Source organism: Dromaius novaehollandiae, unplaced genomic scaffold (genome assembly GCF_036370855.1).
Source record: "Dromaius novaehollandiae isolate bDroNov1 unplaced genomic scaffold, bDroNov1.hap1 HAP1_SCAFFOLD_65, whole genome shotgun sequence".
NCBI lineage: Eukaryota > Metazoa > Chordata > Aves > Casuariiformes > Dromaiidae > Dromaius > Dromaius novaehollandiae.
This window is the reverse complement of record NW_026991288.1, coordinates 188,851-211,987: the sequence shown is the minus strand read 5'-3', so window position 1 is coordinate 211,987 and position 23,137 is coordinate 188,851.

Here is a 23,137-nt window from a genome sequence, read left to right as displayed (position 1 = left end):
CTCCATCCCTCCTTCTGTCCCTCTGCTCAGCTCCCCACCTTTTTGTCTGGGTCTCCATCCTTTTCTTTCTTTCTCCATCTCTCCTTCCAGCTCTCTATCCCTATCGCTCTCTCCCCATCCCTCTGTCTGGCTCTGGCAGTCCCTGGCAGCACAGAGCAGAGATCCTGGGGAGGGGCTGGGGGTGCTGGCTTACAGCTGGGCTGCTGGTGTGTTGGAGCTGATCCTGGGGCACTTGCCCACCTGGGCGGGGTTGGAGGAAGAGTCTGGGCAGGATGATTGGGGCCAGATTGTTCTTCATCACCCACAAAGATATACCACGGCTCTTTCTTTCTCTTCCTCTTGTAAAGCAAAGAGCCAGATGTCTAATTTGGAGCAACATTACATGAATAACACACAATCAACCTGCGCCTGTAACCAAGCAGTACCTGAGATGTCCTACTCTAGGGCATTATTTTCAATGACATATTTACATGGTAATTTAAAACATTCAGCAGAACTACAAGTACATTTTAGAAAAGAAAGTCTCAAGTAAAATAATTTTTTTTAACTTTGTTTCACAGGAAAATCTTGAACAAAAATCTGAAGAACCACTTATGACTGGTTTTGATGGTAATTTTAATGCTTGGATAATATATTTTGAATTTTAATGGTTAGAATTGTTTTGATGATGTTTATCTGTTGGTTTTGATGCTAAGTTGCGGGGTTTGATGGTAAGTTTAGTCTGAGCATTGCAGGCTTCTGTCGGTAAGCTCTGCATCTGAAAGACAGAGAGGAAGCGATGTCATTCCCTGTCATGATACTCAGCATAAAACTATCTGGCTGAGGGTTTGATTTCTAAACAGCAAAGGCTTGAACCTCCAAACAGCTTGATCTGCTCTGAGGCTACAGGAACAAACTCGCTCGAGAGGGAGGCTTCCAAACCCCTTACGTGAAAACTGACTGTATTCCAGTTTTCTGCTAAGAGTGGTGTACTGTACAGAGGATTAGGATAAAACTACCTGCTTTAATAGCACATGGTAGACCTTAGCTAAGTGAAATCTGGTGGAAGTCTCACCTAGAGGTTTAGCATGATGGTTTACCAATGATTTTCCAGTCAAGCTGAAAAAAGGGAAAGACATGAGAAACACCCAGTAATCATGGAAAAACTGCTGATTATGCTGTAATCCTTGCTTATTTGTAATTCTTCTCTCAATGTTTATCTTTGGACTTCTTTTCCTTCTTGACTTTATTTTTTTTCATTTTTGATCACCTGAAAGCTCTTTCTCTATCTCTCTGTGATTTTTTTCCTTATTTTGGCTTCACTCCCCTCTGCACAGGTGTGCTTTCTTTTTCTGTTTCTTTGTCAGTCATTTTTCTGGGAACAGCCCTCAGAGTTTGAATGAACCCACACAGGTGGAAGTACCTGGCTTTCATGAGAAGATTTTTCAGATTGCTGCTGAGGCACCAAACAACGATGTGAGGCTGCTCTGCGGCTGCTGGAGTGGTGCACATCCTCTCTAGAGAGTGGATGGTGAAGCCCTCTGCTTTTGTAAGAATCCTTACAAGACCCGTTGCTGTAAGTGTGACTTGATTTGTCAAAGTCCTTATCACAATCAGACAACTCTCTGCCACCTGTCATTACAGAAGAGGAATGGTGATCACTGTAGCATCTGCACTGTTCCCATCTCCATGGTTCACCTTGACAGGATCTTTCTCTGCTCCAAGCTCGCTCTCTTTTGGAATGAGTACAGCAATTCCTGTCTTGTTCTGTTCTTCTCTTTCAGGATCTGAAAACAGGACATTTTCCAAAGCTTCTGCCATTATCAGGGATGTTTCTTTCGTTATCAGAAGAGCTACACATGCTTTCATTTCAATAAACCTGCTCATGGCAATTTTGCTTCTTTGTTTCCACCACGCAAGAGCACCCCTCCTGTGAGAACGACCATCTGTTCTGCTTCCATTTTGCTTGTCCTGCTCTCCAGAGACAGTGTTCTCTCTTCCTTCTGTAGTGCTCTTTGTGAGTTTTTCTACAGTGTTTTTTCTTATCTGTATAGTTATTTTGTAATTATCTACTTCTCAGATAACTAGATAGATAACTAGATAATTGAGGACTATTATGTACTTCTCATCTACGTAGCTATTAGAAATGTCCTTTGTATCTTGGCATGTATCATCTGTGGTATCCAGAGACACAAGTTTTTTAGAAGTATGTTCAATGTCACAGAGGAAGTTTGCCCTAATATCTCTTCAGTCTCTGATGTACAAAAGGTTATCTTTCAAAATAAGTCCAGTTTCTTCTGATCTTCTAGGTTTGCCTTTGTCCCCACTGCCTTCAAACTCACACTGCCCAAGCGATTCATCCTCAGTGTCCAAGGATCATTTCCTGACCTTGTGCTGACCATTGGTATCGGGATGCACGTTACCAGCTTTTATTATAAGACTTTCAGCAACTTCTTTGTTGGTGGAAATTGTTTCAGAATCTGACTGGATAAAAAGACTCTCAAGATCACAGCTCAAGGTGTTAGGAACTCTTCTGGATTCTTCACAGACAAGCAGTGCTTCCATCACTACAGTTTCCATAAGAGCATCAGTCTCAGAATATTTTTGAGGTCCAGAGAAAATGCACAAAACAAAAATGCCTTCACATTCAGTGAAGTGAAAAAGAGGAAAGAAGAATGCAGAAAGTATAGACAGGATGACAAAATGAAGAGAAAAAAAATCTATGTAGAAGCCCAAGTTTTCAGTGAGGCATCAGCCACATGTTTTTAATATCCAATTAATACGTTGCAGTGCTGATCGCTAGTTCTGTTCATAACACTATGTGCAGTGTGGAATTCTCTCAACTGATTTAAATCTTCCCATTAAATACTGTCAGTAGAGAGATAAACCTGTGCTAACCTCATATAAAATCTTACTTTAATCAAAGCATACTTATTTTACCTTACCTTTCCTTGGACAAGCTGTTAAATAGGCTGCCTGTGAGGGATTATAAAATTCTCTCTTCAGTGACTGGAGGCAAAGCTATAGGCATCTGTAATTAAATTATACAAGTTAACAGGTAGGAAGGTATTGTTGGGAGTAGAAAACCACTGTTTGCAAAATTTCTACATTAGGTGTTAAATATGGAAATTTACACTCCCCCTTCCCCAAACAGAGTTCATGAAGATCTCATGTATTATTATCTCAGCTAAGCTTTTCTAAAGTTGACAAGGTCTAATATATCAGCTGTGTTCTGTAAATTCTAAGTGGTTAATGACACAAAGAGCTACAGTGAAATGTGTGCTGTGTATTTTCTCAGTACTTCGCCTGGATTAGGAACATGATAATAATCCTGAATACTGAATACATCATTGGTGAGAAATTTTAGATGCAACCAACACAACTCCCTCTTCCCAGCAATCCATTTGTTTTAGAAAAGAAAATCTCAGAAGCTTTAGAAGGTTGGATGTGGCAAGTGGAATCATGAAGTTTTACTCCATTTTTTTTTTTTAGATTCATTATCTAAGCTAATAGCACCATGGAGTGACTCAGTTTTGGGTTACTCAGGCTGGGATCTTTCTTCTTCAGAACTCTGACAGGAAGAGTGGGAAATCTTCAACACATGGACTACCTTCCAAATCACAATTCCATTTGAAGGTATTGCATTGCATTTCCTTTCTGCTGAGCTCTTTGAGTCCTTCTCATTTTTTTCTGAAGATTCTGCACCATAAGGGACCATATTATAAGAAAGGAGTTTGGGATTTCCAGCCACTGCTGGCTCAACAAGAATTTCACCAGCAGCTTCTTGTTTGGAGATGTTAGTAGCAATTGACATGGTGGATGCATCTGAGGCAGACTCTGCTGCAGAAGAGTTTGCAACTGTGTGTCACAGCCCAAAAGCAGTCGTTTAGGACGACTTCCCTCTCCTTGGGACCAACGACCAAGTTCGTGATGCTCTTGGACTGAACTAAGGTGAAATGATGCCAGCCAACCAATCAGTTTTATGATTTATTAATACAAAAGACAAGGCATGTGGCTAAATATGATAACTCAATGACGACTACTTTAACTAAATAAACAAGTCCCGTGCCGCACAATTTGAACAGATCTTATAAACTTTCATGAAAAGAGAAGAAGGAGAGAGACAGAAAGAGAGAGAGAAAGAAAGAGAGATCACCACCCGTGGATCCAGCGGTGTCTCATTGATCCTCTTCACCCTGGGTGTCTTGGAAAAGTTCAGGGCCAAATCAAGGCAAATTAAATAAATAAATTGTAATGACGCACATGCAGTAATTGCAGCTCGAGCTGGGTGCCTCCGAAGAGGGACCACAAATAAAGAAATCCCTGGGCAATTATAACTTTCCAGTCTAAGCTCTCCACCCCTCACGCGGTAATTCAGACCAATAGTAATATTCAGGTCTGGGGTCTCCTGCTCCCTACTGGGTCTCATCACTGTCCCTAGGCAGGCTGTTTATCTTTCCTGTTGCGGTTTCTGCTGACAGAGGTGTCTTCATTCCTTGGGTCCCACCCTTGTCTCTCAAGGTCCTGACGACCCGGAGATAGTAATTCCAGCAATTAACACTGCCCCAGCAGTGACAGTAGGTGTTATCTCCCAAGGTCCTGACGAGGGGGAGATAGTCCAGACCCCCCCCACCCCAGTTAACACTGTTTCAGCAGTGAGGGGAGGCTTTGTTTCCCAGGGTCCTGGCGCCCAAGCAGGCCTTATTTCAAAGCCTTGACATCCTCCCTCCCGGAGTGTGAAGCATGGGAATGCAGACTGCTTGTAACTCCCTTATCTTTCCAGCCTGCACCAGCTCTGGGGCCCTTTCTGACTGAACTAGGAGTGCGGCCTAAGGCTTCAGCAAATTTAGCTGCTCATGCTAAGCAAGTTTTATGGAAGTTGTGCTAAGCAGCAATAATTTACACTCCAGGTCCAAAAGTCTCCGCCTGATCGTGGTCTGGTTTTTCGCAGGCTCGGTGTGTCCTGAGTGGTCGCAGGGAGACCATTTTGGGGGTTGCAGCAGCTCCGTCCTGTTTCCGCTGGGAACAGATGGCTTGTTCAGGGTTATGGTTTCCTGCAAAATCTGCAATGTGCGCAGCAAGGCTTGCACCTTATGCACCAAGAAATGTTTAAGGCAAAAATTCACTCATCTGTCCGCCACACTGTGGATGAAGGAACAGGCTTGTTTAGATCCTCATCCACCACAGCACTGCTAAAACAGTCAGGCTGAGACAGTCTGATGTGCAGGCAGTTTGTTATGAAGTGATCTTTTGTTTTTCTGAGGGATCAGCAAATAAAGGCCTGGTAATTGCCTAGTTTTGAACACAAGCTGTTGGTGGAGCCGAAGAAGGCCTTTCTAGGGTGACAGCAATGGTATTTGGATCTTCTTTTAGGGGTTCATTTCCATTTAAATGACTTGATTTCTGCATTTAAAAAGAAGAGATTGCAAGATGGATATATGCAAACACACAGCCTTTAAAATCCCCAAACAGAACACTCTCCTACTAGATATCTCTACAAACTGCCTCGACACCTAGATAGAAAAAAGCCACCCTGCTTTAACTATATATGCAAGTCCAACAAGTGTGGTTAATTTCTACATTGAGGTTTCTGCATATTGGTATCAAATGAGGACCATTCTTGAAACCCTACCCAAACAGCTCAACATGGATTAAAGCTATTCCAAAATATATATGTTTTTCTCCATTAAACATTCCCTGAAAACCCTGGAATAACTGTTCTTATGCTCAGGAAGGAGACAGTTTGGTTTCACTGTCTCAGCTAAAGTGAAACTACTAAAACTAAAACAAATAGTCTTTTTTTTTAATGTTTTAAGCATTGGTAAGATCCACTTAAAATGTATCAAGAGGATATTTATCAGAGCTGTAGGAAGCTGAGCTGGAAGTATAAAATAATGGAAGCAGCACTGCTGCAAAATTTAGCATTAGCTACTATTTGAATGATTCTGGTTGCAGCATAAGGGCTGTGAAGAAAGCTGTGGTGAGGGAGAGAAAATAAAACTCAGATGCTAAAAAAAAAATCCACTACTAATTTGGTATCATTATCTGCTGCTTTGCCCCCAAATCACCTTAACCATACAAGGAGGAAGCCATGGTCATGTAAATCTGGCCTGCTTACTACTGGCCCCTGCTGACCAAAGAATGAATGGGGATAAGACAGTGCTTCTGATAACTACATTCTCCAAGTGTGAAATCATAATGTCTTGGTAAACAATCGCGCTCTTAGCTTAGAATTGTTCTTTCAGCCCACTCTGGAGTTAAATCCCATTCAAGATAATGGTCTTACTACTATATCTATCCCCTTCAGAGCAATAACTCGCCTTTATACTATCTATGGTATTAATTGCTCCTCCTTCCTAAATTAGCCAACGACAGAGAGTAGATATGCAGCAATTCACACAAGTGTAGCAGTTGAAAGCCAAGCGATTAAAGATAATGACATGGGGAATTTCAGATAAGACAAATGAATTATTCAAATAGTAATTTTCTCCTTGGACAGGAAGAAAAATACTTAAGAGGAGAAGAAGAAGAAGAAGAAGAAGGAGAAGGAGAAGGAGAAGGAGAAGAAGAAAGTCAGTAGCAGGAAAGTAAATGTATTCTGAACACATTTTAATACTTGTTATTACCTGATATTAAAAAGTAAATAAGCTTGCTGACTGAGAACCATTTTGATTTCACAAAAGACTACAGAGGCATCATTCATCTCATATCAAAGTCTACCAGCAGCCTGCAAATAAAAGCAGCCATGTCTTCAGAGGAACTGCACACTTTCTAAATGAAAGCACAAAGAGAACTCTTCAGAACAGAGAATACACCAAAAAAGATCAAATTAAACATGAAATAAAAGCTTTTTCCCTAAAAGCAGTGGTTACCAGTAAAGTTTTCATGCAAGTACCTCCTCACCAGCACAGAGCTTACCCCGTTAGAAATGAAATTGTTATTTACCTTTGTGTAGCAGAAATAACGTCCTGCATGACTACTGACACCTCTATATACCAGGACTGCATATAAGGCATAGAGGAGTGGTTCTCCAACGGATTGAGATACGTATGTTCGAAGATCCAGATACTCAGGATATTTCACATCCTAAAGAGAGACCAAGAAGACGCAACAATTATCCTGGAATACTTTATGAAATAGCCTGATAAAAACACATCAAAGAACACAGGCTAGAAGTACTTAAATGTATTTACTGGTTCACTAAAAAGAGGTCCTCCCAATAAACAACATGGAGTAATTTCAGTTGCAGAGAACTGTTCTCTGCAAAATCAGCTTTCATAGCAGAGTATATGTTTACCATCACATGAACTTTATTGTTGCCAGAAGAGAAAAAAGAAATACTTCTTGCAGTGATTTTCCTTTGATATCTTCAGTCTACAGTTATTGTCTGTAGATATTAACAACTTTTAGAAGACTATTCTGCTTTGGGAAATCTCCCATTCCAAGAAGACAAAGTTGCACTACAATTTTACATATATATATATATACACCTTGCTAATCTTCCCACCAGTGAAAGCTGCAAATCTTTTCAGAGATATTGTGAGATGTATTGTAAATCTCTTTGATGCAGGAACCATCTCTTTTACACCTTAAAAACAAGCACAACCAATTTTTTAAAGTATCTTTTTTTCCCCCAAAAAGAGTCAAACCAGTTTTGATGTCTCACACATGCCTATGCTATTTGAGTGATACTTACTTGCATTTTTCTTTTCATAAATCCATATGCTGCATTTCACATTTGCTAATTCAGAGAAGATGGCAGGATAGAACTACAAAACAAAGCATTGAGAACATCATCTTTTGACAGACCATCTATTTTTATTATGCCAGAAAGTAAGGCTTACCACCAACTCATAATGTAGCAGGAATCTCTCCCTAGAGCGGATGACCACAATGTTACACAAGGCAGCACTTCCTGTGCTTTCAAAGAGGTGTCAGGAATGGAAGGCATGAATAGTGATGATAAAATGTGTTTTTCTCTAGGCAATACAGCTGGATAAGTCTGTGTATTATAAGCAAATTCTGCATAATTCACAAATATCAAGGTATTGCTGAAGTCTTGACTCACAAGAATAGTTCCATGTTCTGGCCATTGCTCTTATCTGCAACAGAGGAGAAAGCTCTGGCTGACATAAGAACATCAAGAAGCATTCCAGAAAGAAAACAGCAGTAGAAATCCTGTTAATGAATTTCAGAGAAATAATTCTGAGAACTAAATAGCTCATGCAAATGATTAACACCCCCCCTCCCAAGCTAAACACACAAAGCACATTTTTCCATCAAAACTGTGTCTGTGTTACTCCCTTCTCCCAGGCTCACAGGAGCTGCAGGCAGCGGCGCGTTCAAGCCCTGGCCTGGAGAGATGCAGAAGGAGCTGTTTGGCCCCAGCTCAGAGAAATCTTGGGAAAGGAGAGCCAGAGAAGGCTTGACAACTGATTTCTTCCTGGTTTCTTCTGCCCTTCCAATAAATACTTGCTTGGATATAATTTTGGCAGCAATACTTGTGAGATTTTTCACCCATCATATTTACAACTCTCCCTCACCCTTCTCCCCACACACACACACACACACCTCCCCCTCCATCAGGGATAGTCTCATCCTCTCACTTCATTTTTTTATGCACTTACAGAAGTTAATCATAAATGGATTACCAATTAACGTTGTAAGGTTGTTGATCAGTAGCTGCTTGTGTTGTGTCTTTTTGTTTGCCAGAGTGCATTGAAGGTGTGAAACAGTATGCTGGCTTATAAGTGCTCCTGATCTTTCAGTAAATCAGTGCATAACGAGATCTGAATTCCTTTGTTTGACTTTCCTTTTCCAGAACTACAGGCCAGGCAGCCTCACCTCAGTCCTTGGGAAGGTGATGGAACAGCTCATCCCGGATACCATTTCCAGGCTCATGAAGGATAAGAAGGTGATCAGTAGTAGTCAGCATGGATTCACAAAGGGGAAATCATGCTTAACCAGCCTGAGAGCCTTCTGTGATGGGATGACTCGCTGGGTAGAGGAGGGGAGAGCAGTGGATGTTGTCTCCCTTGACTTCGACAAGGCTTTTGACACTGTCTCTCATAAGATCCTTATAGGCAAGCTGAGGAAGTGCAAGCTAGATGAGCAGACAGGGAGGTGGACTGAAAACTGGCTGAATGGCAAAGCTCAGAGGGTTGTGCTCAGCAGTGCAAAGTCTAGTTGGAGGCCAGTAACTAGCGGTGTGCCCCGGGGTCAATGCTGGGTCCAATATTGTTCAACTTCTTCATCAGTGACCTGGATGAAGGGACAGAGTGCACCCTCAGCAAGTTTGCTGATGATACAAAACTGGGAGGAGTGGCTGATACACCAGAGGGCTGTGCTGCCATTCAGAGGGACCTGGACAGGCTGGAGAGATGGGCAGAGAGGAACCTCATGAAGTTCAACAAAGGCAAGTGCAGGGTCCTGCACCTAGGGAGGACTAACCTCATGTACCAGCACAGGCTGGGGGATGACCTTCTGGAAAGCAGCTCTGTGGAGAAGGTCCTGGGGGTCCTGGTGGACAAGAAGTTAACCATGAGCCAGCAATGTGCCCTTGTGGCCAAGAAGGCCAATGGTATCCTGGGGTGCATTAGGAAGAGCATTGCCGGCAGGTTGAGGGAGGTGATCCTCCCCCTCTACTCAGCCCTGGTGAGGCCGCATCCGGAGTACTGTGTCCAGTTCTGGGCTCCCCGATACAAGAGAGACATGGACGTACTGGAGCGAGGTTGGACTAAATGATCTCCAGAGGTCCCTTCCAACCTCAACCATTCTGTGATTCTGTGAAACACAAGAAAGCAGCTGAGGAATGAAGACAGGGACAGAAAAGGCCTCTTCTCCCACACAGGTTGCAGCCCTCGCAACACTGAGGTTTCAGCCAACCACAGCAGGCATTCTCCACACCAGGGCAGCTAAGACAGGAGCCTGAAAGGTCTTGAAGGTGGTGAGTTTCAAAGGGAACTTAGAGGACAACAAAAGGGGAAACTGAGAAGACCACACTGAACTCAGGCAATCTTACCCTTTCTGTGTAAGTAGTATATCTCGCACAGCCGAGTAATGCTTCTAATGTAGCAGAAACAACTTCTTTCACAGAGTACCACGGTCTGAGAAAACTTTCATTTTTCCTCTCTAATTACAATTTACATATTGATAGGTATGACCATGCTAGAGGCATGCTCTGAGCAGGGAGGACATAGCTTCTTCCTCAGAAAATGTGAATAACAGTGAGAAGTTAGTATATACGCTTTATGCTGCATTCTCTGAATTGCCTTTTTGTGATTTTTGTATAGATACTCTGCTTACAAACAGCTATTTCAGGACTTGTTTTTCCACTTTAAAGCTTATCAGAAATAATGGCTGGGGTTGGAATATGCAAGAAGACTGTGCGATGCCTTCCATTGCCTAGGCACAACTAAGCTGTTAAGCTTTTGTGATTTTACTCCTCAGCTCCTGAATCTCATTGTTCCACATGCACAAAAGAATGATGTTTGCCTGGGCAGTGTGGTTCGCCTACAGGCTCAAAGGCACTGCTTAGCATCCTGTGCTTGTCCCTGTGGCTGAGATTTGGATTCCCATTTGCCTGTTTTTCCTTGACATCTCCTCACCTCCCAAAGAATCTCCTGGCTCCTGTAGTTTAGTTGCCTGTTACAGGCAAAAGGATCCCAGAATCATTTTTATAAATTGAGTTAAGCTCCTTTGTAATATATTCCTTTCATTGAGAGTCACTTCCAGGATTTCCTTTTTAGGGAACTGCATTTATTGGGTGTAGGGGATAGAGTAATAGATAGAGTTAAGCAGCTGAAGGCCATGGGCTGAATAGATAGCAGTATGGGAACATAGGGAGTAACCGCACAGAATGAGGGAACATGACCTTTGGGAAGGTATAACGTGGCGCTTGAAAGGAGAAGAGAAAGTACCGTAAATCACTGTGGGAAAGTACCAGTCCGGGCTAGAGCTTATATATAGGGCTTGCTTGCTTGAATACAGTTGATTCTGATACAGCACATCGGAGTCCGTGAATCAGACCGCCACAACTGGGGGCAAGTTTATGAGTATTTGTTCTTGTACCAGCATTACTTGTGGGCGTAACTGGTTCTCTGTCCCTAGAGCAACTTCTATTATATGTAACAATCATATTTCCTCTGTCTTAGTTTTGCTATGTCAAATTACATTCTCCTAGTGTGCTTTTGAATGATTGGCGCTTTGTTTTTGGTGCATCTTCATAGCTTGCCTTTGTCACTTTTTGTTTGAATCTCAGTTCCCTTTTTTCAAATGAGACCAGAATTGCTCACGCTATTTTGTATGATATCTCTCAAGTGACAGTATGAACAGTTCTGTGGCTGCTGAGGAACTATTGCTTTTTTCATGATTCTGCTGGTGGATTAGTAGTTGATGATTAGCTGATACGCTCCGTTTTGTATCTGGATAAGAATTTGCAGCAACCTCCACATTTACTGAGCCTTGGTTTAGAGCAGAAATTCGTGTGCTTCTGCATTTTTGTACTGAGGAGTTAGTCAGTAGGTGCTGCTGTCAGTGCCGGCCTGGAATTCAGAGCTCTCCTCTGGGCACTCAGTGGGAAATAATGTGGGAATGAGGGTAATTGGTGAAAGGCTCTAGCAACTTTGTTTGCTGTGAGGGAAGAAACTTGACGGCTTTCAGGAGAATGCTCTTTGTGATTAAGGGAATAAGTTCAGCATATGATCTTTAGAGCCACTTTCTGAATGGATCTGAGTGGGGTAAGGCTGTATTTCAGGACGGAAGAGGATGTTGCAGTAATTGAGCTGATCATGCCTTGAGGAAGAGATGTAATTATGCAATAGCTTGTGAAGGCAGTACCTCACCCATGTTCTGCAGCCTGTGCAAGACTTGAACAAGGAGAATAAAAATGTATAAAAAGCTTCAAGCCAAAACCTGTGTGCCTCATAATTATCCTCCTGCATGCATCATAATTAATTGAGGCTCTCTCAGGAGCGCCCTTCTTGATCTGTCCTGCTGTTTTGGTCACATCTGTGAACATGAAGTTCAGAGGAAATCAGGGGGAATAGATTCACAAATACAGTTACTTTGCAAGGCTCTGGCATACTGTGTGCCAAAGTCAAGCTGCATATAAGTACCAGGTGCTTTTCTAATCACTCAGATGGCAATACTAATTTCCTCTTGGATTATTTCTCTGTAGAAGTACTCTTAAACAAGAAAAAATCCATAAAGAAGTGTTGATGGCGATTGTGGTGAGAAAGGTTGTTTTGGATGCTGTAAGCACTTGGAGCTTAGAGAAAGCTATCTATTGCTTGATAAGAACACTTTGACATTCTTTAGAGCAGTCAGTTTAGGAAAGAAGAGGGGGCCTCAGTTTTGGAAGAGCGATGATTCAATACATGCAAAGGGCTTATGTTTTACAGAGTGGATACTTAATGCTCAGTGAAACTGGGTGCTCTGTGTGTCTGATTACAGATTTGAACAACTTGTAGCTGAATTTTGATTGTAAACTGGTTAAACATTTCACCTTCCCAGCAAAGACTGAATTTTGCTCTCACAAGGGGAAACGTGTAATGCAGTTTGAAATCAGATGCACGAGGAATACAGATAATGGGCTGGAAACTTCTTAGCTCTCACAGTACATTCTGGAGGAGGCTTCACTTGATTTTTGATGTGAAGTGTTCTCCTCCCTGCTCCTATGCAGACTCTAAACGGTGGCAATATTTAATCCATTAGCATAGTATGTAACTTACTGGCACTGGTGGCTCTAAGGGGGCTCTCTGCAATTGGATTTTTAGACTTTTTAAAAGCAATTGGATTTCTTTGAAGGGGTTAGGCATAAACTCTAAATATTTTAATGTAAAATTCTACTGCCCCTCTGCTTTACAGTAGGCTATTCAGAAAGAACCCCCCCCCAACAGAAAATTTATAAATAGAGGCAGCGATGGGGTTTCTTTGCCTTTCTTAAACCCAGGACATGGGTTCTGTTGGATTTATCTTTAGGTAAACTGAGACATCAATACATTTGTGTGCTTGAAAAGCTTCTGCCATTATTGAGCTTTTATAGTAGCAGTAAAAAGTAATTTCTTAAGAACAGATGAAATCCAGAATATACATAGATTCAAAGTATAGGGGATTGCTTGCCATAGTTAAAGGCTTAGTGTCTTGTGTGATAAGTGGAAAGTATACTCAAAACATGTCCTGGTTTAAAAAGGTGGTTTGGGAGTTTTGTCATCTATGATTTTTTTTACATACCTGAGAACCTGATTACTTTATAAGCTGGAGAGGTTTGTCTGTTGGAAGTCAATTGCAATTGTTTGCTTGAAAGACCAGGCATTTCCCTTTATGGGTGCAATGTCTGTAGATTTAATAGTTAGCTCTATATATTCCCTATCAGCAAAAACTCAGCATGAGGAAATAGAACTTTAAATTCTTCTCTTTCAAGAAGGTTAAAAGTACTGCAAATAAGAAAAACCTTCAAATGTTTTGCTGCTTTATTCATTGACATTCTCTTCTAAACAATGGTAGCTTAGCCTTTCTACTTGATATTTAAGTATTATCTGGAAATACAGAATACCTTTTTCTTCCTCCCAGCTTTAGACTTTCTCCTCAGCTACTGCCGACCAATTCTGAGAGACAAAATCCAATAAGTTACAACTTTTTAAGAAGGAATGAAAGGCTTTACTATCAAGTCCTGCCTGTGTATCTGGAGATAGATCAAATCCATGGACCAGTGGACTGAGTTCTTGTGAACTGCTAAAGATATGAAATGGAAATGGGAGGAGGCAGAAGGAGTATGGGGAAGCAGCAAAAGTTTGGGGAGAAGCTGCGAGGCTTTAGACAGCAGGACAGCATATATTATGATATCATTTGAAGGAACTGCAAAAATGGCTTCAGGCAGAGACTCAAACATATCAGTGTTTGAGGTACTGCTACTTGGTGTGAAGGGCTTTGAACTCTCTGACAAGGCCTGTGTTAACTATTACATCTTAAATCCATTTTTTCTCATCCTCTTTGGAAAGATAAGGTTGAATCTCTGCACCATGGCTACTGGACATCAGAGCCTGACGTGGCTACCCTGATCCTGAGGAAATGGAGGATTGTTTCTAGGGCCAGCGCTGACCCCTGAGGTGGGGGCTTAGCTCTGAGCTACTGGAGCCTTCTGTCGGAAAAGGGACCTGCCTTGATGCCAGAAACTGTTGACATGCTGGAATTTCAGTATTCAGTTTTAGAAGGGATTTACCAACACTATCCAAGTCATGTAGTTTGAAAGCACTTGGTGGTAAACACACGTAGTCAAGATTTTTGTTTCCATATTCAGGAAAACATTATCCACTGGAGAGCAACTTGTTTCATCTTTTAAACACCTTCTTTTAATGCCAGCTCTCAGAAGTCTGGAAAGTGAAGGCTGTACTCCTAACGGAAGTCTGCTGCTGGAAATCGAGGTAGTTGTCGTCCTAAAGTCACTGAAGAACAAGATGGGATTTAGCTTCCTAATTTTTCAAGCTTTGGCCTTTATGAAGAAAGAACTGACCTTGCAGTGAAGTTATTGAAATGCTCAATTGATTTCTCTTATGAACAATGCAACAACCATACTGTTCAATGGCAGACTGTCGGAAGGTATGCGTTTAGTGAACATATCTTGATTGCCTTTTACATTGAGTGCATTGCATACACTTGACTCAAGATATAAACAGTCATCTCAGAGTCACTGGAGTTATTCTCCTAGGCAAACTTACACTTACAGATCTGTCTAATAACCCTATGGTTGTGAGAACGTGGGGAAGGCTGGGTCCAAGTGAATCTCTTGACTCAGAGAAGGCTTTAGACAAATGTTTTCAGTCTAAAGAGCTTCAGGTAGGGTGCCCTCATGATAACAGTATCCAGTTGCTTGGGAAAGCACAGCATTCAGGGGCTTCAAGGGCACATAAATGAAAATGAAACTGGAAAAGGATAATGAAATGAAACTGGAAAATACACGTATCCATCCATCCATGTATCATGCAAGCAAAACAGCTGGTGCAGATGCTGGACCCTTCTGTAATAATGTGGTTAATGTAGCTTCCAGTGAGACTCCAACAGCCTCCCACCATACACGGACATGTGGAATATAAATGATAGTTGGTGCTGTCCTCTGCTCTTCCCACCTGCTAGTGAAAAGGAAGTTGAATACATATCAAGAGAATATTGAGCCAGGTAGAATGGGCTGCTATGTAGCTAGTAACTATGTATCTATGCGAACTAACACATGTAAACAGGATGTAAACTGCAAACTGTTTATCAGCCAGATAGTACTAAGTGTCAGAAAACCCCTTCCATTAAGATATTTGTTTGTCTTGGTAGGTGAAAAAAATCTACTTTGATTACATTACAGACCTAGCTCCACAGACAGAATTAGACCTTAATCTCTGCCTGACTTCAGAGCTACTGAGATGTAAGATCACTCCTAAGAAGCCTCACAGCTGGATTCATGTGGTCATGTGACTGCAGAGGTTTCAGTTCAGGATGGGCTTGTGCCCAAGTCAGTCTGGAGCACAAGTAGCACGACATAGGCAGGAAAGCTGAGGGCAGGCACTGTCCTAGAAGCCTGGTTTTGAATCACAGAAGGTCATTTTGTAAGAGGTGACCAGCCTTCAACCTGTCTGAAGAGCTCCCCAGCTCACAGCCTGCTGCCTCATTTCCAGAGGTTCCTTCAGACCAAGTTTCTTGCTCAAGAACATCACAAGCCATTGCCTGTACGTGGTGCCTCAGGCACATTAGTACATGCTGTTGGTACATGTGGGCACTGACTAGACATTATTGGTAGATGACCACAGAGGCAACCATCAAACAACCCAAATGCAGATCTTCCTCTTATGTGACAGATGAGCACTCAGCCATGTAACGCGTCTGCCCATACTGTCACAGCTCTCAAATGCTTCTACTAAAGCTCCAGATGCTGTAATATAGGGATGCCAAACAACAGAATGGATTTCCTGCCCAAAAGTAGAAAGGAACAAAACAGCACTGAGTCTGTTTATGCTTTTTCGCATTCAGAAAAAGACACACATTTGCAGATAGAAGTGTTCTGAGAGTTGAAATGCTTTCAGTGCCTACAATGCAGCATTACAGGCTGTGGTGTTGTCTACACTTGGTAAATGTACTCAGCTACAGGAAATGTTTATATTAACCAAGTGTGTTATAATATTTCCTCCTCAGTACAACAACAGAAAAAAACCCCAGATGTTTGCTCAAAAAATCCTTTGTTGCAATACACCATTATAAAAATAAAAGAAGCTAGAAAAAGCGCATGACATGCCATCAGACTGATGGAGCGCTACCAGGAGCTACAGAATCTTAAGAGGTGATGAAAACCACGGTCTGAATCCCACTGAGGTCAGCAGGAGTTCTTGCCACTGAGAGAGGTTTATGAGCAGCATCTTCCAGCTCCCTGAGCTGCCAGCAACATCCTGACTGTTTAATTTGGAGTGGAAGATATGATCATGTACAACATTGTCATTTGATGTCATTCAATCTAGAAGAAATGTGGATATTCAGACAGAAATAATAGGAAGCGCACCAAACCAGGCCACCTCCATAACAATGAGTTCCACCTACCTCATTTGAGTCTATTCATCCTATGAGATTAAAGAAGGAAGAAGGTAACTGCATCTTTCTTCAGGGGATGTGGTGCTAACAAATAGACCTGACAGGCCCGGGGTATGAACTGCAAACTTTTCCCAAGCATGTATTCCTGCAGGCTCCAAGGGAGGCCTTTGCCTGTATCCTGGCTCTGCAGCTGTTTAGAGCCCCGGCCTGTACTATGGTGGCTGACAATAAGCATTTCTACAACAATAATTCAAAAGTAAGAATTTTAAAAATAAAATTACCAAGAAAGACAAAGATGTTAACGGTTTTTTTCTTTCTTTCCCCCTTCCCACCACTTTATTTATTTATTTATTTTAATTGCTTAAAACCCTCCATTCTCCAGCAAGGAATAAGCTGTTCTGCGGTCAGGATGACTACCAAAGCCCATGTTCTTGATGACTCGTACCATACCTCCCCTAAGCAATCCTGCTGATCCCCACCATGCCTGCTGGTCCCCACCATGTTGGCTGGGCAAGTGATGGGTCTCACATCACACATGGGCACTGGCCAGCCAAATGCATGCAGGGCAAGGTGTCAGTTAGCTGATATGGGGTAGCATTGCAGCTTTCTCTCTCAGCATACATGTGACATGTTCTCCTCGCCATACAGGCACTAATTTTTGTGATGCCAGGACTTCCGAAACACTGAGAGCTCTACATTTGTCATGTTCCGCTGGAACTGGTCAGCAGTTATCAAAGAAGGTGGGAAGGGAAGAAGGAGCAGAATAACATTTTTAGAAAAAAGCATGAACGTTGAAACACAGGAGCTGTATCTAAAGAAGTGCAAATTGGATGGGTGAAGTTACAGCAGTACCATAAGTGCATGTGAGATACTTATTTTGTTCAGCCATCCCACTGATTTTATCTTTCCTTGTGAGTTGATTACTAACCTAGACTGCAAATAAACTTTCTAGTTATCCTGCTCTAGTATTAGGAAATACATCTGCGGACACCATTTCTTTTTGCCACCACAGCCCTGCAGTACCTTATATACTGCCTCAAGCCAAAGATCCTAGTGCCATAACTGAGTTTAGTAGTTCAGGAGATTTCCTGACCAACACAGGAACAGGAATTGAGAAAAGTGACTGACCCAACTGGGACAACCTAACCTCACTTTTCATCTGTGGGTTTACATGATTTTCACACTGAAAGAGCAAGAGATTAACATAAGCTGGCTGAAAGGTCAATGTAGTGAGAACACCTGCGGAAGATCTGGCAAGGAGTCAGTGACTGGCAGAGTAGGTGGTAGCAGGCCCAGTGTGTGAAACTACACACGGACCAAGTTCCCCTCAGGGCCAGGCGTGTTCTGTTTTGTCAGCAATGTCTGGTGCTTCCCAGACAGTCGCTACTCAAGGTTAGCACAGCTGAGGTAAGGAAATAGTTCTAGTAGATAAAAGGGGGCCCTTGGGTTACACAGGGGGAGTCCTGCCTGGGCGTCCAACCCGTGTGTCCAGCATCCCCCTCTCAGTGACCCCTCCGCGTGGCTCCCTGGGCTCCCTGTGCAGCTTGGAGTGCAAGTCTTTGATTAAATCTGTCCTGTTTAACCCCTCACAAACTTTGAGTGGCTCTGTTGGCCAGCGTCCGACCGTCTCTTGCCCGCCTTGCGTTCACAGTAACAAATGCCGACGTTGTGTTTTTTCTTATGCTGTTTTAACAAACCCTTGCTCAATTTTATGCCCACTACATAATTCACTGCTGTTCTAACAATCCTGGAAGCTGGAAGGGCAAAGATGGCTAGACAAGCCCATATAGGTTCTTTTATCTAAAAGGATAGACAACATATTTCTTTGGTCCTTAATCTTTTAAGGCATACTGTGTTTTAAATCAACACACCCAAAGAGTCTGTGGATCTTTTATGTGCAGGAAAAGAAGGCTGGGTCCTTCAATTTGATCAGTAATAACAATGTACTTTACTGGAACTTTAATACCTAGTTTTATCTTTGTGCTTGCTTACTTCTTGCATGTATTGATATAACCCTCCCTCCCTGAAAATCTTTTCTTTATTCCCTCCTCTACGTCCCCTCACACTTACAACAGCCAAGACTGTTGAGAAAGACCCAGCACTCTGAAGAATTTGACTCAAAAGGACACAGACATTTACCTGTTGCAGTCAGGGGATGTTTCCTTTTGTCTACTAGGCGTTTGATGAGATAACTCATCTTCAAAGCCTGAAGGTGACTCCTCATCACTATCCATTGCCTCTTCTTTTATGGTAGCATTTATACTGTCTGAAAGACCAGAGATCTTTGTTCACTTCTCTGAATAGTCCATATCCCTCACTTGCATTAGTACAGCTTCTAAATCAGTGCTGAAATACATCATCTTGCATTTCTTGATTTAATGGGAACACACTATTTGCTTAGAACTTCATCCTACCAAGCATCTAAGGAGACTGTACCAGTCTCTACAAAGCACTCCTGAATACCACGATTTGCCTGTTTCTGCAGTGGTGAACACACCTATTCTCCTAAGAATAAAGATAGCCGATCACCAGGAACACCTTCTGTAGTTCCTAGATACCCAAACAATACACAGAGATAGGTGTATACATATATATGCGTATATGCGTATATACATATGTTTCATAACGGAGCACTTGCGTAGAACAACAGAGTCCCCACACAACTGCACGAACTGTGTTTTCAGAGTTCTGTGTGGTATGTGGTTCATTGGTACCAGCTGATAAGTCTTTGTTTCTAAATGCAACAGCAGTCTCTATTTCCGTGTGCAGAAAAAATCCCAAGCAAACCTACCAAATTCCTCCTTGCATGAACTGAGTGATGAGTCTATTCAGTGGACTGCAGGCACCTGCTGTGTGGGGGCCTGGCACAACCCCCCCTGCCCAAGGCAGCCTGGGGGCGGCTCAGGCCTCCTTGGAGTGCTCCAGCCCAGCAGCGAACACCCTGCAAGTCCAGCGCGTTTCTGGACTATCAATCAGAAGCATCCTCACAAGCAATTTCACAGCCGTGTTCCTGCTACAAACAGCTGACCAGGCTGAAGTGACCTCAGAGGCATTTTACCGATGCTGTTCCTGCCGCTGGCGAAGGGGAGGAGCTGGAGGGAAAGCCCTCCTTGTGCATGACCTGGGTCAGACCTAGCCTCAGGAGCCTCTTCACAGACACAGAGACGTGCCCCCAGAAGGTGCCCTGCTCTCCCAACGGCAAGGCCAGAGACGCTACCGGGGAGGCAACGGGCGACCTGCAGAGCACGCCTCTCGCCCCAGCAGTGCCCAGAGGAGCCGAGGCAGCGGCACCTGCTTTGGCCGATGGCTTTCAGGACGCGGGGGACAGCGCGTCTCTCGCCCCATCAGCATTTCTGAGTGCAGGAACAAAGCCGGAGGAGGCCTCCCCCGCAGCCAGCATCCCTCCGGATGTGGGGGAAAATGCACCTCTGACTCCATCAGTTCCTGCAGAAGCTGTGCCACAGGCCTCTCCCTTGGCCATAGGCACTTGGGCTGAGAGCAACAGCCTGCCTCTCCAACAGCCTTTGCCCAAGGAAACACCACCAGCGACCTCTGCCTTGGCTGGAGGCCCTCCTCACCAGGTGAGCAACGAGCACGCCATTGGCACCCATGATGAGAGGGAGCTGCTGTGTCAGCTACGTCTGGGGTGTGCAGCGTGGGGGCAGAGAGCTGCCCCATCGCGTGGCACCCCCCGGCCATGGTGCCAAGCGGTCACCCCCAGCCATTTATCCTCTGCAGTATCTCCCATGGGGGAGATGCCTGCTCCTCTCTGTTTCAAAGTGCCAAAGGCACAGGGCTGACGTGCCCTCCACCCCTTGTGCTGCGTTTAGCCCTGGGGCATGGATGCTGAGCAAGGAGGGGAGGGGCGGCCCCAGCAGCAGCCCCCTCCCACACCCGGTGAGCGACCCCCACTTCTGCCATGCACCTGGCCACCTCCATTTGCTCCTGCCCATCGCAGCCCCCAGCCAGCCCAGCCCTGCTGCTACGGCCTTGTGCCATTGCTGTGGCAGCCGCAGGTCCCTCCCCTTGGGACTCGCAGCTGGTGGCAGCATCCCCCGACCCCAAGCCCTTTCCCCCGTCCATCCCGGGGCACCAGTATCCTGAGCATCGCCAGCTGATGGCACGCGGGTGTGTGTTCTTGCTCCGCCCATGCAGGTTGCCTCTGAGCCCAAAGGCGAGCAGAAGTCATCCTCTTCCTTCAGGCACACACCAGAGGCTGACCCAGGTACGTACCCAAGTCAAGAGCCCTTCTGGGGACGGGGGGCCTGTGCCGGCACAGCAAGGGGCACCGAGGCCGGCAGCAGGAAGCCCTCGGGAGCTGGCTGTGCCGAGGCCACGACCCCGCGGGAAAGCCCTTGGTGGCAGGGGACAGGCAGGTGCCGGTCCTGCGCCCTCGCTGCCCCTCACACGCGGCTCTCCTTCCCGCCACAGGCAACGCCACCCTCCCGCATGCTGCAGCGCCCAGGCGATGGCCCTCACGGCTCAGCACAGCACTTCGGGCTCTGCGCAGAGCTTTCTGCTGCCGCTGTGTCACGGGGCAGTGAGAGGAACGGCGTGCGGGTGCAAGTGCCGGGCAGGTCCCCTGAGATCGGGGCTGGCGCAGAGCAGAGAGCAAGAGCGACGGAGACGCTGTCCTGGGTGCTACAGAAATGCTGCCACAGCTCTCACAAGCCCTAGCCGGTGACAGCCATTGCCTGCTTCGAATAAAAAACCCTGGGAGGCTTTTTCTGCCCATGTTACTTGGTGTTGGGTGCGTCTCCAGAGGAAGACTAGTGCAGGCAACGCCAATGAAGCCAGTCAGGTCTGGAGGGAAACCCATTCAACCAGTCAAAGAGTCCCAGAGCAGCTGGGGTGGGAAGGGGCTTCTGGAGGTCTCTGCTCCAAGCTCCTGCCGCAAGGGGTGGCAGCCAGAGGGGGTTTCCCAGGGCCTGGCAGAGCTCGGACTCTCTCTGTTGGAGCACCCTTAGGCTTCAAAGGCTTTTGGCACTCTCAGATGGGAATTTTCCCTGCTGCCCCTTGTGTCCTTGCCCCTCGTCCTGGCCCCAGGCACCTCGTGGATGCGCTGGCTCCATCCTCTGGCTCCATCCTCTCCCCACCCTGCCCTTGGCAGCTGCAGGCAGCAGCCAGATCCCCCTGCACCTTCCCTTCTCCCAGCTGAACACACCCAGTGCCCTTGGCCTTGCCTCATACGTCCCATGCTCCAGCTCCCCACCGGCTCGGGGGCCTCCGCTGGGCTCGCGCCAGTGTGTCTGTGTCTGTCTGGGGCTGGGTAGCCCAAACTGGACCCTGTTCCCACACACGGTCTCTCCCAGGCCGAGCCAAGGGGAGCAATGCCTTCCCTCGCCCTGCTGGCTGCCCTCTGCTAACACAGCTGGGGTGCGGGGCCGGCTGTGCTGCCGGGTCACGCTGCTGCCTCCAGCTCCGCTTGTCCCCAGGCTCTCCTACCTACCTTGGGTACCCACCACCGCTGTGACCGTCCCCGAGTGCCCTGCCCCTTTGTGCTGGGAGCTTCCTCCAAAAGGGTCCTACCCCCACCCACTGCTGGGAGCTGCCTCTCACGGTGCCCTGCAGCCACAGGCTGTTTCTAGCCAGGCCGCTTTCCGGCCCAGGCACCACCACAGCAACAGCCACAGCAGTCTCAACTCATCTGTTATGCTGTTCTGCGCAGCAGCACTTCCCTGGCCTCTGTGCAGGGCCAAACTGAGACTGAGGCATGGCCATCCTGGCTCTGCATGGCCTCGCTGGCCATCCCAGGGCCTGACACACGGCTCTGCTGCAACCCCAGCTGCCCTTCCGCCCCCATAGCACAGCAAAACACCCATTACGTACCAGTTACCACCCCAAAAGAACACTACCTTCTGCCCATGTATTACCTACACCCAGCCTATGACACTTAGGAAGTGGAGAACAGCCCGGATTTCTTGGCAACATTTTCTAATGGGAGCATTGCATGGGAGCAGCGATCACGGAGCTGAGGACAGTAGGGCCTCCTGTGCCATCAGGGTGAGAGGCCTTCCCACAACTCGGCAGTCAGCAAACGCTCTGCACACCCAGGACAAGAAGCCTTCTCCTAGTTCAGGGTTTGACCTGCTGCAGCTCCAGCAGGAAGCAGCCCCGTCGGCAGCACCACTGCCCCGCCCCAGCGGGAGGGCACCCACCCGCATCTGAACACATCCACAGCCCCCACCAGACCCACCCCCACCCGCTCTCTCTCTCCCGCTCGCTTCTCTCCCCCAAGTCAGGCCCCACCCCTTCCTCCCCTCCCCGAGGACCCTGCATGCTGGACTCTGATTGGTTGATAGAGCTGTCAGTCCCACCCAGACCCGCCCACCTCCTCTTGCCGGCCAACAGCAGGGCCGCACTGGGGGTGTTGCCATGGCAATGCTGTGGCCACGTGACCTGGGCGGGACGGCGCCATCTTAGTGGCGGCTGCGGGGTGAGAGGCTCCTGGAGCGCTGACGAGCTGCTGCTCCAGGCTGAGGCGCATCGAAATGCGGTTCGTGCGTGGGGCGAGTCCGGACACGGGGGCAGAGGGACCGCAGCCCGCCCCGAGGAGTCCTGACGTTCCTGCGGTTCTGCCTGCAGCCTCCTT